This window comes from Dromiciops gliroides, chromosome 4, assembly GCF_019393635.1.
Source record: "Dromiciops gliroides isolate mDroGli1 chromosome 4, mDroGli1.pri, whole genome shotgun sequence".
NCBI lineage: Eukaryota > Metazoa > Chordata > Mammalia > Microbiotheria > Microbiotheriidae > Dromiciops > Dromiciops gliroides.
Genome location: NC_057864.1, coordinates 362,518,649 through 362,526,698, shown reverse-complemented (window position 1 = coordinate 362,526,698; position 8,050 = coordinate 362,518,649).

Below are 8,050 nucleotides of genomic sequence, written 5' to 3'. Positions count from 1 at the left end.
ATTGTTCACAAGGAAACCAGATGAGTGACTGAAACCCATCCCCATGATGGGAAAAATAATTCCATGCCACGGTGGATGGATAGTGTTACTTTTGGTTGCTATTGTATGAATTTCTTTATGGCTGATTTTGTTTTGGTGACAATATTAGGAACTTTGAAACTATATGTAGTAACTGAAATAATTTTCTTTATTCAGATGCAAATTTCAGAATTGGAGGGGACTCAGAAGCCCTCTAGTCCAACCTATATCTGAAGAATTCCCTTTAAACTAACCAGCTACGTGGTCAGGCGTTCTAGTCTGTCACGATATTTTTGAATCTTGACTGTCATTCAAGTTTTAAATCTTGACTGTTTTTTTTCCCATCTCCCAGGTTTGTTTGAAAATTTCATAAGCTTTCCATCTAAACCTAATAAAAGTGGCTGATAAAAATGTTAAAGGATAAAAGTATCATGGCAATCATAAATCCCTGAGGCAATCCCTTAGAGACCAGTGTTAAGGGATATGTCTCCTATGTCTCTTATCTATATCCCCACTTGTGATGGAGTTTAGAAGTAAAGAGTATCTGTTATAAATCTAACTCATTGGTTTTTCATTGTTTAATTCTTATACAATAACTTTTGAAGGGTGTGACTGATTTTAGATATGCTTGAAACTGAAAGGTGACTTATGATTTAGGTTTTGATTTTTAATGAGAAGCCAGCCAACAAAATAAAACTTTTCTACTCAGCTCAATCCCTGCCCCCCACCATTTTAACAGACTTAAATGAAATGTGTTACATGGGCAGAAGTTATTTAAAGTGTGATTACACTGTTCACTCCTCAATATAAGTAATTCAATAGAAGTAATTATAATGGTGCTTTTTAAAAAGGAAAGGTGGAGTTACTGCTTCCCTATCATTATATTTTATATGTTAAATTATTTTCCCAGTTATGCGGAGAGATTGCATCAAACCACTCACATAATTTTTCAAAGCTCCTTTATGACAGACATGAATGTCTAAGAGGTTAGGGGTATAGATACCATAGTCATCGACAAAAAATCAATCTAACTGACTTAGCCTTAAAAGCATTCTGCTCTAGCCAGCTTACCTTCTCAGTAGATATTCATGACAAAACCCTTCAGTCCTAACATTGCATAAATTTCAGTTTTGTAGCTATGCTCAACTACCTAAATATTTGAAAATTTTAATAACCTTAAGATTAGGAACTATTTTATCTTCTGGTCCTTGTACACATTTTGTAGTTTGGTAGAAGCCCTGCATTCAGAGCCAGAAGGCTTGGGTTTGAATCCTGTGTCCTACTACTTATTTGATGTTGATCATCCTGTATTTTTCTGCATCTCAGTTTCCTCATCTGTAAAATCGGGAGGTTGTACTCAATTTCTAAGTTCCTTACCCAGCATTAATTCCTATCCATTAAAACAATGAAGTTGTATTAGGCAAATAGTCTGGTTAATTGTATACTATCTCAACTTCAGTCTTTCTGATTGATCCACAATCTGACTGGGTAGCACACTCATTGTGGAAAGGAGACCAATCTAATGTTCTAAATTTTTATTTACTGAGAACAACGATGAAAATGCACAATATATTTGTGGAGAGCAGTTTGGTTTTTGTCCTTCATTTTCAAAGAAAATGATGTCTTTGATTTATGACAAATTCTAAGTACGCCACAGTGCCTGTTTCAGCCACCTTATCGGCATTAGAACACATTATTCTCATCTGTCCCTTCTGCTAGGGAAAGTTTTCACATAGTTAAGGCAATTTGGAGTCTGAGGACAGGGCTTCCAAATATGGCTCTACTACTTGCTACCTGTGTGACTTTTGACACATTACTTCACCTTTCTCGTCTTTAATTCTGATATGTGGAAAATGAGGTGGTTAGATTAAATTGTCCCTAATGCCCGGTCAAGTTCTAAATCTATAATCCTATGATCCTGCATGCTTATGATTATATTTAATGATCTATAGCTTTATTACTGGGAATGGATTTTCTTTTGGATTAATCAATAAATACTTTTCCTATTGTGGAAATTTATTTTGATTTGGGGACCCTACCTTTAGGCTGAGATTAGAAAGCCTTAGGCCCTCAGGGTCTCCCCCCTCCTCCTCAGCTTCAGCTGAGGAGAAAAAGCCCCGTGGGCTATACAAGACTCCAGGTCAGACAGCTGGGCGGGGGGGGGGGGGATGGTGGAGAAGCCCCCAACTCCCTCTGATCTGAACGGAGCTATCTGAAGGATAGCCTGTGAGGCATGAGGCTTGAGAGCACACCGACCCCCACCACCAGCTGCAGCTCCGGCTGTCGGGTTAGCTTGGTCTGCGGGGGCGAAGGAAGCCCCGAGATTTGAGTGGAGAGAAGAAAAGGTGTATATATAGACCTGGGAGTGAGACAGGAGGGAGAGAGACGGACTAGATAAAGAAGGACAGACTAGATAGACAAGATTTAGGGGTTCGGACGGACAAGAAGAGGTCAAGAGGCGGCTGAGGAGACGGCAAAGATTGGAGACTAGAGATGGGGCTACAAGGACGCAGGAGAAGGACTAGGAGCAGGCAAAAGATAGGCCGAAGGGCAAACTGACAGAGCAGACAGACAGAAGGTAACAGGCCTTAATACAAACCAGGGAAAGTGTAACGTGCCCTGAGGCCTGAGGTGTCTAAGGCCCTTATGGTATTCAAGAAGTTCCAAGTGCAGCAGGTGCGAAAGAGACCCAGTGGAAAGAGACGGCAGGAAAACGGTCAAGTTGTACTTTATTTCTCTGTATTCCTAATTTGAAATAGTATCTCATAAGTAAACTCTGCCTTGATTATTTGGTTAAGAGGCTTTTTAATCTTTAGTCTATCAGTTTGGGAGCAGTGTGGTGGAACTTTATAAACGGCCCACATTAAACTAAACGCAGTCAGATAGCCAATAGTCACAAGTCCCCAGATTAGTCCTCCAGTCAGATTATCCCCCCAAATTAGGGCTAGTCATTTAAAAATATTCTAACACTATATTCATCCTGTTAGCTAATAGACAACAAAGGAAAAATAAAAACTTCACTTTTTCCACCCAATATGCTCCTTAAGACATCTGAAAACCCTATTGTCCAAAACACAATGTGCTTTGTATTGTGTCTAATTCTTATCTATGGTAGTCTATAAGATAAGGCCAACTCTCTAAAGCTGATGCTTCCTAAATACTTACTGTTTGTGATACCATATTTACTCTCTCTTAGGTCTATTCAAGTGTTATTTTAATTTTTTGCTTTGGTGCTTTTCCCTCCAGAAAGCCTAGTGTTTTAGGCTGAGTAACTCCAATCTTCAAAAAGATAAATGAAGAGTCCTTGTTTACTGGTGATGATAGGGGAAAGCTGGAGAGGGGAGAGAGAGAGGAAGAGCATGAAGAAAAGGAGGGGGAATGATAGCAGAAATGTTCCTAAGGTTCTCATCTCCTTGATCAGACAAAAAACATGCCATATGACTGACAGACTTGACTAGTTATTTTCCCCCTTTCCATTATCTGAAAATGATTGCAAGCAACCAACTCTTTGTAACATGTACAGGGATATTGAAAGCATTACAATTTGAAAGGTTTCAACAGTTATTTTTCACACGCAAGTTTTTTTCAATCTGAAATTAAATGTATCTTCCTAGATTTTTTTCCAACTTGCTAGGCCTTATGAAAATATATGTATACATTCTATATGCTTTTATAGCTTTTGACATATAGACATGTACATATGTAGTAGTAGTAGGCTTCTGCCAGTTGCGAATGACCACGGATCAGTGCCTTGAAGAGCCATAGGCCACAGTGTGGCTGTGCAGTCCAATATGGGAGCCGCAGCTCCTGCAGCAATGAGGACATCGGAAAACTGTGCTCTCTGTTGCCCGTTGGTTCCTGCATCTCGTTGGTTTTTCTTCCTCCAGAGCTTGGAGGCCCATCTCAGCTGTGTGCAAGCTGCTCCTGAGTACTGAACTCTATCGGGCGCAGTCCTTGGCCATCTCCTCCTGGCTGCTGATGTCTATTCCCAGAGCCCTCAAGTCTCACTTGCATACATCTCTGTAGCAAAGCTAGAGGCGTCCAGCAGGTCTTTGGCCTGAGGCTAACTCTCCATAGAGTAGGTCTTTAGGAATGTGCCCATCTTGCATGCAGTGCACATGATGGAGCCAGTGCAGCCATCTTTGTTTCAGTAGTGTGTAGATGCTCGGAAGTTGCGTACGTTGGAGCACTTCTGTGTTGGTGTGTGTGTGTGTGTGTGTGTGTGTGTATATAAGTGTATATATGTATAGGTGTGATAAATTAAATTCATATAGGGCTTTACTGATTTTGCCATATGTTCATTATTTCCATGATCTTTATAGTAATATGTTGTAGGTAATGCTACCAAATTGTAGAGGAGGATATCAACTCCCAAAGAGGTTGTTACTTGCCTACAAAATCACAGTTACTAAACTTCAGATTGGAACCTAGACTTTCTTCATTGCAAACCCAGCCCTGTATTGAATGAACCATGTTGTCTCTCGGTGCTAAACAACTTCAGTCTGGTACATGCCTTAAATAATGCATTGAATACTTGCACTTAAATCTATTTTCAGAGGCTGACAAAGATCTTCATTCTGAAATCTAAGAAGCCCACATGGTGTTTTATAAATGACTCCAGGAAGGTTGGAAGTCAGGAGAGTGGGTCCTAACTCTAGCTTTACCACTGACTACTGTAATTTTGGAAATATCATTTAATATCTTTGTACCTTACTTTTTTCATCAGTAAAGTGAGAAAATTGACTTAGTCTCCAATAACTCTAGCCTATAAAATTCTATATTATAGGATCAAATATACAATTGTCTTTTTTAAGGAGGCTAAATGGTGCAGTGAATAGAGGACCCAGCCTAGAGTCGGGAAAAACCGAGTTCAAATCCAGTCTCATACCAGTGAGAACTTGGGTAAGTCACTTATCCTCTGTTTTCCCCATTTTAATCTGTAAAATGGGAACACTAATAGCACCTACCTCAGAGGATTGCTGGGAGGATCAAATGAGATAATAACTATAAAGCACTTAGTGCTTGGCATATAAGTACTATACAAATGTTAGCTACTTTAGGTAGTAAACTTTAAAACAAAATTCTTAACCTTCCCCCTTAAATTAGGGCTTAAATAGCATGTTTTAAGATGTTTCACTATGAACCAGATTTGGGTTTATTTCATGAAAGAGCAGAATAATGGAAAAAATATTAGACTTGCAGGCAGAAGATCAAGAATGAAGTCCTAACTTGATGACTGACTACCATTATGTTGTAGACAAATAACTTAAATATCTTGGATTCTGTTTCCTCACTTGTATAATAGCTTCTACCTATTTCCTAAGGTTGTTTCTAGGAAAGCACTTTGTCAGCTGTATTGTGTTCATACGACCTAACAGTCTTGTAGAAGTGAATGTCGTCTCTTGAGTTCTACTGTCAGTTTGAGCCATTGAGCCCCTGTCAGGTAACTATGAGGAGCTAATTATTAGATTTCAATAAAACAATAAAAATGGCATAAGGCATATTTAGAGTGGTGTTTAAAGGTCAACTATTGGTATTATTATTCCTTTGCATTTTTCTCAGCTTATTTCAGTGGAACTCATGTAGAAATGTACTTGATACAGGTTACTAATCTATTGTGTTTAATGTACTCTGGACTATTATATATATATATATATATGAAATTTACATGCTGAACTAAAAAAAAAGCAAGCTTTACCTAATAGAGGCTCAGAGTTTCACCTACAAGTTTCTCCCTTTGTTCTACAATGTAGATAGAAGAATGTTCATTTTTATTTGCTAATAGTTAAGTTCATAATAAAAAAAACCAAATTTTTTTTTTTGAGATGGAATTGTATTGCAGAGAACAGATTAGCCTTGGAGTCAGGAAAACCTGGTTTCAAGCTCTGTCTCTGACTTGTAATATTTATTCAACCATGAGCAATGCACTTACCTTTAGAAGGTGCAAATGAGCTGCCAATATACTTCGTTGAAATGAGTTTCCATGTAAGAAAAGGATGAAATCATAGATCTATACTACCCCTTGTTCACCCCCCACACACACAAAGTTTATTCCATTGGCTGTGTTTCAATGTTTTCTGGTGATTTTTATTATCTCAAGTACTTGAGACCTGGGCAGCAGCAAGTAGAGTTTATTTTGAAGAGGAAACATTGCCTTGGCCATGAGGGGGTAGAGAAAAAAGTATTTATGATAGGGAGGGAAATAGTTTCTCTTTTTGGTTTGGATGGCATCATGAAAAATATATTAATGTTTTCTGCCTATTGTTTACTGGAATGATTTATAAGAAGTTCCACTACAGGATAGAGATATAATACTTGTCTCTAGAACTGAAAGGTATTTTGAAAAACATCTCCTTTAGTCCCTTAATTTTACAAAGAAAGAAACTGAATCACAGAGAGAGATAAAGTGATTTGTCTAAGATCAGAGCAGTATGAAGTAGCAAAGTCACATTTGAATCTAAGATCCCTGACTCTAGTGCTACTTCTCTTAGGAACTCCATACTTGGGGCAGCTAGATGGCACAGTGGATAGAGCACCGGCCCTGGAGTCAGGAGTACCTGAGTTCAAATCCGGCCTCAGACACTTAACACTTACTAGCTGTGTGACCTTGGGCAAGTCACTTAACCCCAATTGCCTCACTAAAAAAAAAAAAAAAAGGAACTCCATACTTAACATAGATTTTAGCTGGAAATTATTGATCTGGTCTTTCTACAAAGCTAAAACTATCAGTTTTCCATTTGAATAACTACTTTTTGAGGGGGTGATTTATTTATTTAATCTTTGCAGTAAATCTTTGCATGAGCTGTCCCTTAAACTAGGAATACACTTCCTCCTCATTTTCACTTCCTAGAATGCCTTAATTTCCTTCAAAACTCAGCTCAAGCACTATCGCCTATTTAGGGTCTTTCTTAAACTCTTTGTTAAAGTGGGGCTCTATTCCAGGGTGGAAGGAACACTGTCCCAAACCTCAGGGGGTTTATGCAGTTCTCTTCAGAGATACTACTAGGGATGTGTAAATTATCAGTTCTTCCAAGGTGGTATGAGTTAAGGAGAGGTATGTTTACTACTCTCCTGGCATGTGCTCTGGTCTGCAAGTGACCACAAGCCTGCTTTTCTTCCCTGTATCTGAGGATTTTCCTGTGACCACAAGTTCTGGTGTTCTAAGTGCTCCCCCCTGCCCACCCAAGACTGACCTGGATCTGTTTGGGCAAAACAACAGAGTCCTGCCCCAGTGCTAGCAAAATACCCCTGTAATCAACTTCTGGCCAATTGTTCGACCCCTTTACGCTCTGTGGGCTGAGTTGCAGAAGCAGTTGCTGTCGCTGCTGATTGAATGGATTCGAAGGCCTGCTCCTGGTTTGCTGGGGCTGGGTCTGCACTGGTTGTGACTGTGCTGGGTTGGCCTGCACTGGACTGCACTTCACTCTCATCTGGGTGGGACAAACTTTTCCTGCTGACCTAAGTTGTCTTTGGCTGGAAAAGTATTTCATCCTATCCTTTTGTGGGTTCTGCTGCTCCAGGAATTGCCTTATTGCCTTATTTGAAAGTATTTGGTTTGTGGAAGAGCTCAGATGAGTCACTAACTTTGTTCCACCTCCTTTACTCCACCCTGAGTCTTTCTTAAAATCATAGGTTTCTAGTGCTTCTCCCTCAAATTAACTTTAATTTATTTTATATATATGTATCAAATGAGATAATATTTGTAAAGTTCTTAGTAAAATGCCCAGTACAGAATAGGCATTTAATAAAAGTCTGTCCGTCCATCCATCCGTTATGGGGGTTGGAGGGGGTACCGAATATTTACTTCTCATAGAGGTAACAGATATTTAAATTCCTTCTTTTTGAAGATTCAATTATAGGTGTAAACTGAAAAATGAAAAAAAAGTCCAAATGTTATTTTAATTACATTTTAAGAATGGATTTTAGTTCAGTAAATCCTATAGATTTATCCCTTAAAAGTACTTACAGTTTAATCATCTCGATTATATGCAATTGTAAAATCCTGTAGGAAACTTCTTGGTAACAAAGAAAA